We start from the raw sequence: 12,220 nt of genomic DNA on the forward strand, positions 1-12,220 counted from the left end.
TCATATTTGATATGTAATTGCAGGGCATGGGCAGGATCATTTGAGTGGGTAAGTCCAAGCTGGTGTGAGAATGTTTGCCTCCCTCTGGTTTCAGTCTCCTCCTGGCTTGATGCTCCCTCTACCTCAACATCCTGTGTGGGCTCCTCAATAACCTCTGACATCTTTCCTCCAGCCTCTGTCTCCTCCTTGCTTTCTGTTCCCAGAAAACTCTCATTTCTCTGAGGCACAATCTCTTCCTCTTTCTCTCCTTCCATCTCCTCCTCTGACCTATCATCACTCACTCCCTGTCCATCTGGAAACAAGGCACAATTTGCTCTTAGTTTAATCCAATTAACATCTCTTACACCATCAATAATTAACCCACCATACCATGTTATTCTTACCTTTTGTGCTCTTTGTCATCCAGCTGGTGAGTGATCCACTGCCTTTCACAGCCTCATGCAGCTCCTTTTGTTTTTGCTTTAACCTCCTCTCCTTACGAGGCATCTCTGCAGAATGAAATATGATCGATAAACTACAATCTGATGCACATAAAACACACACAGACACATAGTGACATTCATACCTTTTCAAGAATTGTACTGCATATCCATGAATTGAATCCATTCATAATCTGCCCTTTATTATTCCTAGTGCTAATAATAAAGTAAAAAATAATTAAATGATATAGAAATCATGTATTTAAATGTTTTTGTCCTTTTATTCAGTTTGACAATCCACTTGGCGCAAGACAGCAAGGTTGTAAAAGTTATATATTTTGTATGCATATATTATTTGTGTGTAAATGTTATAAACAAGTACTGATATGTTTAAATGAGAGGTTGAGATCAGTTCTAATTGCAGACTCTCTTCCACTTCTTCTACATTCATCAAAAACGGAGCTGCAAACAGTGTGATTTCCTTCTCAATGGCAAAACATTATGGCAACTAAATTCTTCAATGAGAGATTTGATCACAGACACGTGTTCTTCCATTTTAGCAGAGCGCTTGGCATTTGGAAATGTGCATTTGATTTTGGACTAGTGATGTGCTGATCGATACTGAAATATCGATACCTCCGATACCAGATCCTTATGCTGAAAAATCGATTCTCAAATCAAAATATCGACACTTTTGATACTTCAGTCATTTGAAGTAATTTATATCATTAACAGGAACACAGTGGAAAGTAACTAAACTATTGAGATCTTGCGGTTGGCGGCGTCTACTTTTTCCTGTGTAAGTACGTAATGCATCACTCAGTCAATCACTCAGTCTGCAGACACGACAGAGTGTAAACGGAGTCATGTGTGGAGCTATTTCAGCTCTTGTATTCTTTATGTAGCTATGATTTGAAATACACTACTTTTTTTTTAGATTTACCAGACACATTAGGTGTATTTACACAAAGTATCGCTACACTGAAGTTGCGCAGAAAGAGGCGGAGCTTAGCACAGAGTGCGTTCATGTGCGCACACAGTTGTAGTACGAGCTGGTCTTTGCCTTGAAGTGTCTTGTTCAGGGTGTTGAGATGATCGGTGAGATCAGCTAAAAGCCAGGTCTGCCAACCATAGAGGGTCACTGAGCTCATGAAGAGGTCTGCCCTTCTCCTTCAAAAACTTGTCGATGTTTGATCTCAGGGAATAAAACCAGAATGGTAGAGGAGGTCCCCGTATTCAGCATCGACATCAGAGAGGAAAGCTTGAAATTCCCCGTGGTAGAGCCCTCGTGCCCGAATTACATTGACAGTTTTCACAACTGTGTTGATCACATCACCAAGCAGGACTGTCTTGGCACAGAGGAGGATGGATTCTTGGTGGATAATACAGTGCATTTTATAGCCTTGTCTCGCACCTTGGCGTATACCATAGAGGCCATTCCTTTGTGCTCGCCTGTCATTGCTGGAGCCCCGTCCGCTGTAACTCCACACAGCTTCAAAACCTTTTTGCTGATTGCTTGCTTTGTAGATATACTGCCTTGTTCAAGACAGTAGCTCCACCTAGTGTTAAGACTAAGACGTGCATATCATGTGTGGGCCATACTCCATTATATTTTTAGACTTTGATAAGGGCCAATGTAAATTGGATGGCGGGTTGCAGCTGGCCCACGGGCCGTAGTTTGGACACTATCTAAAGGAAGAAGAAAACAAACAGGAAGGACTTGTGTGGATATCATCAGCATCATAGAATCACAATCAAATGATAAAGTTGTGAGAAAACTACACAAGGTTTAAAAGAACACGACATAATCTGTGAATGATCAGGATAATTTACAGAAGGCATCAGTGATAAGGTCAGTTCTCAAGAAAGCAGCAAATTACCAACCGTCCACACCTCACATTGTCTTGGCAAGATTAACTTACTGAGAAACTTCCATGATATTTGAAAACAAAACATTTCCTGTGAACTTTGATATGAAATCTAATCTCAATTGCAGGTGTGTCCATGTAAACAGTGACCGAAGGCCAAAATAAGAGACTTCCTGTCTGAGATACACCAAACTCTGTATCAGAGATTTCCATATCAACGTGGACCACGAGATAACATTCAACATGAAAATGAATCTACAGTTATTTCTTCTTTGTTAAATGACTGATATTTTAGTTTTGTCCTAAATCTTCAGGCTCTAATTTCTCTGAAAAAACACGTGGTCCCTTTGAAGCTGTATTATTCATTTAAAACTTCAGTTCATGCTACATTTATACACTGCACTAAAATGTGGTATCTTTATAGCAAGACTGGGAAGGAATAATTTATCAAGGCACATGTTTAGAAAAGAGTAAAAATAATTGTCCACATATGAACTACATGTAGCAGTGTACAGTAAAACCTTACAAATATACCACAGATGAGTCACTTTAATTAACTGCTGATCCCTTGCCTGTATATTACTGTAAAGGTGGAAAATAACAGCTTTATGTTGTGACTGAAAAAAAAAAAAAAAACAGCAGCAGGATTCCATTACTTTTACAATAAAGATCGGGAAAGTTGGTCAAGTGGAAGGATTGGAGTGACTTTGACATGGACCCAATTGTGATGTCAAGATAAAGTAGTATAAGCTGAGATTTGACTCTACTGTCATTATGCTAGGAACAGGTAAAGAGGCAATAAAATATAGTTAGAATCAAACCAGACATGCAAAGACAGTTAGTACAAGCATAGAAGTGTCAGAAGTAACTATGACCTAGAGTCTAAAAGGATTATATGTAATATACAGAGTACATATGTGCAGTATTGACATTTTGAAAACATTATATGTATACGTAGAGCCTATGGAAAACAAAAAAATGTGGACTTGTTGTGTTTGTAGAAGACGTCTCCTCCAAGTGTTCAGATCTAAATGTCTGGTGGAGGAGTTTAGGTTTTTATCACCTGAAGGTCACATGACTAAAGTCTGATAATGACCTGACACTCACTTGGACCTGTAGTCCTCCTGAGTATCTCAGATACTTGTTCAGCATAAGATATATATTATTGTGCTTTAGACAAAATCCCAGTTGTGATATCCACATGTTCTGAGTGATTGTTTGAAGAGTTTCTGTTCCTTCTCCTTACCTTCTGTCCTTGTGGCTACAGTTTGTGTTCTACATAACAATTGCAGATTCTTCTAATTAACCTGCTCTCACTGACGCTCTGCTCACCTGGCATTAGATATCACTTCAATGATTTGAATAAGATTAACATTCATGAGAAACAACAAGCAGCCTGTGGCTGTTTGATCTTTTTAATATATTTGAAGAGTGGACAGTAATGTCCCCTTTACAATAAATAACTTCTTCTGGTTCACTAGTCTCTGAAATCACTCATCAACAGAAAGGTGATTTCTCCTGCATCAAAATGACTTCAGTTACAAGATGTTTGGGGTTTGACTGCTCATTTTAGTTTTGGGCCTTCTCTTTGCACCTAACACTCTGTTCTTATACAACCCTAACCCTAACCCTTTCTCCAGGGAAAGTGACTGTTGTTTGAAATCTATTGATAGTTTTCTTTTTCTTCAGTGGAGTTAATTATTTAAATAAGATGGAGGTGCAGACTCTGACATTAACATCCGTCCTGGGCAATCCGATCAAAATTATTGTCTGTCTACAGATGAATCTGAGTGATCTGATCTCAGACATCAACAGCTCAGCAGAGACCTGGTTCCTCTGAGGATGAAGCGTCCAGGGTTCAGTTCTAATCTGAGTCTTTGCCTCTAAAATAAAGTAGATCTTAACAGATTTACCAAGTTGGATGTTAATGAAATGTCTGAAAGGGGGCCCTTCAGCTCTTGACATGATGACACACTTTAGTACTGTGAGTTTTTCGGCTGTACCTTCAATCGGCTAGGCTTTCTATTAAAACATTAATTCATCTATCCTTTTATCTGACTTTTCACATTATTGTTTAGTTGCCAAAGAAACAACAAAGCCATTGCATTGTCTTACAGGTGTACATTGAACAGATCATTTAGTACTTGAACTGGCATTGCAGCTACAGTGAAGCTCAAACTAAGTCATCAAGGGTAGACTAAATAAAACACTAGAACACAATCAGTTTAAATAAAGGCCTTATTTGGACCTGATGATGTCACTACTGGAAGTATGAAAACAACTGAAGGTTTTCCAGGTGTGACAGAGGGAGGAGCTTTTTAACAGGATATAAGTAAAGCTGTAGGCTGGAAGCTTCACTTACGGGTCAAGCAGACTTCCAGTCAACTCAGCTGAACTACAAACCTTCAGCAGGTAATGAAAAACCTAAAGGAGAGTTTGGATTTCATTTAAATCTGTCAGTCTTTTCGTTTTGTTTTTAGTATTTTAGTTTCTTAAATATTCAAAGTGTAAACATTTCAGTCAGTTTGTGTCTTGTCTCTGTTTAAGAGGATGAATGTGTTAAAAACACCTGCTTTACCTCTGAGAGTATGACTTTGATTTAGAAAGTGTTTGGTTTTATACATGATGCTTTCTACTTAACTCAGGTTGGAGACATGGATTCAAATGAGAATGTGGCAGCTCTGGGTCGACCTTTCTCACTAGGGATGCTGTACGATGCCCAGAGTGATAAACTGTTCACAGGTGAGATGTGACTTATTGTGGCAGATCCACATTTGCACAAATAGGTACTGATTAACAGTATTAATCAAGACCAAAACCTTGTTGAGTGGGATGAAGATTCTTAACCCTCCTGTTGTCCTCGTGTCAATTTGACCTAATTTCAAAATGTAAACTGTCACAACTTTAGTTTTCTTCCATATAATTGCAATTGTAAATGTTCTTGGTTTCCAAGTTTATTGGTATGAGATTCATCCCTTTTTAAGAACTTGCACCTTTCTAGAAATCCTGTTGTCATGCAACGCCGTCAACACTTTATGAGTGCATCTTCAATTCTGAGTGTATAAATCATGACACTGATGTCTTATTGGGTCACTTCTTGCCATTTTGTTTTGCTATCTTATTTTGTTCAATGAGTACGGTATAACATCACAACTAGTCCTCAATAGAACATCAGAACAGAATAGAGAATATTAAATCTAGCATTTTAAATTGTCATTAAATTATTATTATACTTCTTGTTACGGTCAGCACGGCTCAACATACACATAACACATTAAGGGACGCCAAGCAACAATCGGAGTACCAAAAAATGTGTGTTTTATTAAATTCACAACCAAAAGCAGGGGATAAACAAACTCAAAGAACCAAAAAGGACTGTAGGTGCCGGCCAAAAGGAACAAAAGAGAGATTCGGACCCGAGGCCAGCCCACATAGGGCCGTAGGACCCCGACCTCATCCCAACTAACTTAAAGTGCTTTTAAAGTAAACCTTACAACGTGAACAAAAACCGAAAACAGGACTACCGGTCACCTACAATCCAAACTAAAATAATGAAGAAATAAACCCCCTGCTAAAGGGACAAAGAAACATGAATACTACCACCACCCGGCGCTGTCGCGACGTGCGATAGCGATGGTGAGTAGTGCCAGAATGAGTAGGTGCGAGCGAGCGCAGAGAGAGAGAGAGCCACCTCCCTCGCCTCCTTATATAGTCTCCTCCCCTACCTGGGCACAAATTATATTCAAGTGCTCAACAGGCCAGGGGAGGAGTCACCAGGAGGAGACGGGAGAGCAGCCGCACGTAACACTTCTATTTTCGTTATGTGCTACGTTACGTACTACAAAGACATTTGTTAAAGGGCGTACTGTAATACTATGTGGAAGTTTAGATGTTGAACTTAATATAATTGATAGTGTATGGTGTCACCAGTGTAACATGATGTAGGTCACAGTCTCCAAAATGTTTGTACATGTGAATTAGCTTATCTCAACAGTTTTAAAACAAACTGAAAATTACAGCCATTGTGAAGGAGGATTTACTGAAGGGCTGTTAATAGACTTCAGAAGTGTAAAAAATGAACTAGAAACCAAGGATAAACAAACACACTTCAGTTTAAAGGTCTACAATACACTATATTACCAAAAGTATTCGCTCACCCATTCAAATGATCAGAATCAGGTGTTCTAATCACTTGGCCTGGCCCCAGGTGTATAAATTCAAGCACTCAGGCATGCAGACTGTGAAACAAGACATTTGTGAAAGAATGGGCCGCTCTCAGGAGCTCAGTGAATTCCAGCGTGGAACTGTCATAGGATGCCACTTGTGCAACAAATCCAGTCGTGAAATTTCCTCGCTCCTAAATATTCCACAGTCAACTGTCAGCTCTATTATAACAAAATGGAAGCGTTTGGGAAAAACAGCAACTCAGCCACGAAGTGGTAGGCCACGTAAAGTGACGGAGAGGGGTCAGCGGATGCTGAAGCGCATAGTGCAAAGAGGTCGCCGACTTTCTGCACAGTCAATTGCTACAGAGCTACAAACTTCATGTGACCTTCAGATTAGCCCAAGTACAGTACGCAGAGAGCTTCATGGAATGGGTTTCCATGGCCGAGCAGCTGCAGCCAAGCCACACATCACCAAGTGCAATGCAAGGCGTCGGATGCAATGGTGTAAAGCACGCCGCCACTGGCCTCTAGAGCAGTGGAGACGCGTTCTCTGGAGTGATGAATCACGCTTTTCCATCTGGCAATCTGATGGACGAGTCTGGGTTTGGAGGTTGCCAGGAGAACGGTACATTTCAGATTGCATTGTGCCAACTGTGAAATTTGGTGGAGGAGGAATTATGGTATGGGGTTGTTTTTCAGGAGCTGGGCTTGGCCCCTTAGTTCCAGTGAAAGGAACATTGAATGCTTCAGGATACCAAAACATTTTGGACAATTCCATGCTCCCAACCTTGTGGGAACAGTTTGGAGCGGGCCCCTTCCTCTTCCAACATGACTGTGCACCAGTGCACAAAGCAAGGTCCATAAAGACGTGGATGACAGAGTCTGGTGTGGATGAACTTGACTGGCCTGCACAGAGTCCTGACCTGAACCCGATAGAACACCTTTGGGATGAATTAGAGCGGAGACTGAGAGCCAGGCCTTCTCGACCAACATCAGTGTGTGACCTCACCAATGCGCTTTTGGAAGAATGGTCAAAAATTCCTATAAACACTCTCCTCAACCTTGTGGACAGTCTTCCCAGAAGAGTTGAAGCTGTAATAGCTGCAAAAGGTGGACCGACATCATATTGAATTCTATGAGTTAGGAATGGGATGGCACTTCAGTTCATAGAATGAGTAAAGGCAGGTGAGCGAATACTTTTGGTAATATAGTGTACATTCAAAGACATAATTAGTCAGAACTTTTCAAGCATAAAACAACAACTTCAGTCTCAGGACACTTTACAGAACCTGAAACCAACAGAGCACCACTAAGGCAACAGTGGCAGAAAAAACTCCCTCTTAACAGAAAGAAACCTTGAGCAGAACCGTAAGCTCATATGGAGGGACCCATCTGCTTTAGACCAGCTGGTCTAAACCTTTATGTCTTTAACCCTTTATGGGAATTCTGATTCTGAAACCATCCGTTACAACTCCTTAGATGTTTTACAGGCAAGGAGACATAAACACAACAATCAAAATAAATGATGACAGAGTTTGTGTGGTGAAGAAAAGAAAAATACTTTATTAATCAAGCAACACTAATACAAAAACACAACTGAGAGTGAGACGGTGCGGTTGTGCCAAAGAATCATAAAACAAAACTAGGCTTATACTGAGGCTACAACTGAAACAAAATACAAACAAAAACCTGTCTCTCTTATCTAAAAAAATGGAGCTTAACAAAAAATAAATACAAAAGTGGCACCAACCCTAAAACCTAATATGTATATACAATGAATTACTACGTGAATGAGAAAAATGTACGGAGTACTCCAAACTTACCTAATCCCACTTACTCCACAAACCTATTGTTTAACTACAAAGTTTATGACACAATGTATTGCATAGAAAACCAACAATGCAGGCAGGCAGAGAATAGCAGTCCTCGTCACTGCAGGCACAATGTGATGATTGGCCAGGTGTGGTCCACAGGTGTATCCTAATTGAGTTGAGTTAACCTGAGGAGTGAGAAGGAGGAGGGGAAGAGGAGAACAGGAGGGGAAAACACACATATACAGATTTCTGCCCCCTGACCCTGCCTGTCACGTAACACCATCAGACATCCAGCTGTTAACTCATTGAAATATTTGGAAATTCTAAATTTCAACTGCATAGTGTTCTTGTAGAACATAAGAAGACTTTTTTTTACTTCAGTGAAAAATGTCAACATTTTTAATTTTCATGTAGAAACTCAAGATCAATGAAGTTACCATATACGTATGGTTATTTGCCCTTTAAGTGATAAACAAATGTAAACATGTATTTAGACCATTAGAACATAAGATTCAGGCACTTGTCAACATACGCATTATCACATTAGACAACATTAGGACACTTCTTCATTTCTTCTTCTTCCTTGCCCCATGAAGGGTTAAAGCATTCTTGGAAAATGACTAACTCATTTATTTCACCTGGCTTCATAGATAACTATACTGCACACTAGTGAAAATATTTGCAGTTACCAAATAATATTTCATACGGGAAGCAGGTCAGATATGTAAAGTATCAGTCCAAGTACAGAACTTGAGAGCTACAAGAATCGCTAGATATGCACCTGCGACAAGACATTAGCAGGAGGGCATCATTAAACAGTGTGAGTGAAATGAGCAAATGGAGCTTTTCAAAGTTCATCAAAATATACAGACACTACAGAAAATGACAGTCCTCCAACACTTCCTTTTACTTACTGTACATATGCAATGAACATGCGAAATAGCTATAGCTTGTCTGTACTGTAACACCTGAACACACAAATATGAAATGTTACTGTTAATCAAATGACAGATTTTGATTTACCGATAGGTATTTTTTATTTTCTACAGATTTCACACTGTGGGATAAAGTAACTATTGAGAAGAACAGAACTAGACAGCCTCACAACAGCAGTACATATGAAGTTACGACATCAGACTCCATTGACTCCAAGTCGTCTCTGCTGGATGTTCAAGCCTCTCTGAAGGCCAGTTTCCTGTGTGGGCTGATTGAAGTTGGAGGATCTGCCAGTTATCTGAATGACAAGAAGAAATTCAAGAAACAGAGCAGAGTGACACTTCAGTACAAGGCTACAACTTCATTTGAACGACTGGCGATGTCCCATCTTGAAGCCAAAAACATGCAAATAAAAGATGTGACCAAGAAGTGCTCTGCAACTCACGTTGTCACCGGCATCCTTTATGGGGCAAATGCTTTCTTTGTGTTTGACAGCGAGAAGTTGGACAACAGCAGCGTTCAGGACATCCAGGCTAGCATGGAAGTTGTCATAAAGAAGATCCCATTGTTTGATTTTGAGGCAAAAGCTAAAGTCCAGCTGACTGATGAAGAAAAAGAAACTGACAGAGAAATTCTCCTGCAAATTCTACGGCGACTTTATTCTAGAAAGCAACCCTGCGACATTTGAAGAGGCAGTGGAAACCTACAAGCAACTTCCACAGCTACTTGGCCAAAAGGGAGAAAACACGGTTCCTGTCAAAGTCTGGCTGACGCCGCTGAAGAGTCTGGATCCAGAAGCTCCTGAGTGTAAAGGAGAGATTAGCGTTGCATTACTGAGGAAAGCTGAGAATGCTCTAGAAAGCATCAGGGAAATAGAAATGAGATGCAATGATGCTCTGGATGAGGAAGTGCTCAAGCATTTTCCACCCATCCACAAAAAACTGAGCAAATTCAAAGATCTCTGTGAAGATTATACAAAAACACTCAAACAGGCCATGGAGAAGAAGTTTCCTTCCATCCGTGCAGGTACAGAAGATGATAGCTCTCTGGAAGAACTCTTTGACAACCAGGAGAAGTCACCGTTCAGCCAGGAGAACCTGGACAAGTGGCTGGACAATGCAGAGAAAGAAATCAATGTTGTCAATTCCTGTGTAGAAATTATGAAGGGAACAAAGATCACCTCAAACGAGTCAGATTTTGACCGAGAGATTCTGGCTCCAGGAGAGCATGCTCTCTGCTTTGTTTTCACCTCTCTGGAAACTGATGACCCCTTCATGGACCAGATGGCCGACTATGTGCGTAGTCACAAATCCCAAACGGTGACTTCGCCTACACGAGACAAGTGGTTCTTCTCACATGAAGTGTTCACCAAGATGAGACAGAAAGCTACAGAATTCTCTAAAATTGTCAAAGTCCTGAGTAGCAGCAGCAGATTTCGTTTCCTAGTTGCAGCTGAACCCAATGAGAAGTTCCAAGGAGCGACCATGTACCATTACAAGGATGGCAACCTGATCACGGACGATTTTTCAAAGCCAGATATTCCTGATCCCACAGCTGTAACAGACAGACGGGATCTAATGTGGTGTAAGTATCTTTTTGTCAGTTTCTTTATATTTATATTTTTTATTTGTTCTCATCAACATATTGAGGAACTTATTTTAAGAATTAAAATGATTTCATGAGACTGTTGTGGTCAATCAGAGTGAATGGTGATAACTGGTAACAGATTGTTGTCTTGTTCTCTCCATCAGACTACTGTGATCTCACCCTCAACCCAAACACAGCAAACAACTACCTCACTTTGTCTGAGAACAAAAAGAAAGCGACATGTGGAGACTGGCGGGCATATCCTAATCACCCAGAAAGGTTTGATGAGGTGCCTCAGGTTTTGTGTAGAGAAGGGCTCAGTGATCGCCATTACTGGGAGGTAGATTTGAATGAGGGTACTTCTATTGGTGTAGCTGTCGCATACAAAGGAATCGGAAGGAAAGGAAGTGATAAAAGAAATGAGCTTGGATACAATACCCTATCTTGGTATGTTGGTGTTAATCCAGATCATAATTACTGTGCATGGCATTATGGTGAAGTGTGGAAAGACAATAAGCCATCTCCTGGAAGCAAACGGATTGGAGTGTTTCTAGACAGGCCTGCTGGTCGTTTGTGCTTTTACAAAGTCATCTCTAACACACTGAGTATCATCTACTACTTCAGGGCCACATTCACTGGGCCTCTTTACCCAGGGTTCTACATTCACTACAGTCCCAACTATGCTGTCCTGTGTCCAGCTGAGGACAAACAGTAGAAAACACCTGTAACCACAAACAAAGTTAACTAAAAACAAACTCATTATTTCACTCTAAGTTTATATTTGCATATCGACCTAATCCATGTTTAAAGGTTTTGTGGTGCTAACCCTAACCCTAACTACTAATAACAGTGAGTCTAAACCTTATGATCAGTACTATCAGTCGTCACGCACCACTGCTGAATGGGACCATCCCTCAAGTCTCAAGAGGTTCCAATCAAGTCATCCTGACAGAACCATCTGGTCCTGGTCCATGGTTCAGTTCTTCATACCTGAACATTGATCCCACATCCACCACGGTGACTGCACCAACCATCTGTTGACTTGTTGTCTGATACATCCAGACCCTGACAGAATATTAGTTTGCTCCATCAGTGAATGTTCATGAAGTTTAGACTCACTGGTGTAAATATTCATTGTTTTTTGATTGTGGTTTTTGTTTGTCTTTTTCAAAGCAACAGAACATTATGTCACTATAACAGACTTTGAGAGAATATACCGTATAATCACATTATGTTTCAGAGCATGTTGTTGTATTTTACATAGTTTAGTTGTTAAGGACTCTAAAGGGGATTCCCAAAATGACTCTAATGCTTCATATATAATCACTAATCCTCAGTCAACATTACTATCAGTTGAGGTGAATATTAGGTAACTAAAAGGTAGTTAGGTAACATGTAATCAGTTAATTTTTTAAAATGAGGTGTGAGAA

At 40.3% G+C, this 12,220-nt stretch overlaps 1 pseudogene across 1 annotated transcript; it reads left to right on the forward strand.

The window, feature by feature from the left end:
• The first annotated feature begins 4,941 nt into the window (after positions 1–4,941).
• On the forward strand, positions 4,942–12,162 carry LOC311504242 (neoverrucotoxin subunit alpha-like; annotated as a pseudogene). The gene is made up of 2 exons: positions 4,942–5,029; positions 9,296–12,162. The product of its transcript is annotated as a neoverrucotoxin subunit alpha-like (transcript).
• The last annotated feature ends 58 nt before the right edge of the window (positions 12,163–12,220 follow it).

The sequence above is a fragment of the Chelon labrosus genome (genome assembly GCF_963514085.1).
Source record: "Chelon labrosus genome assembly, chromosome: 19".
Lineage (NCBI taxonomy): Eukaryota > Metazoa > Chordata > Actinopteri > Mugiliformes > Mugilidae > Chelon > Chelon labrosus.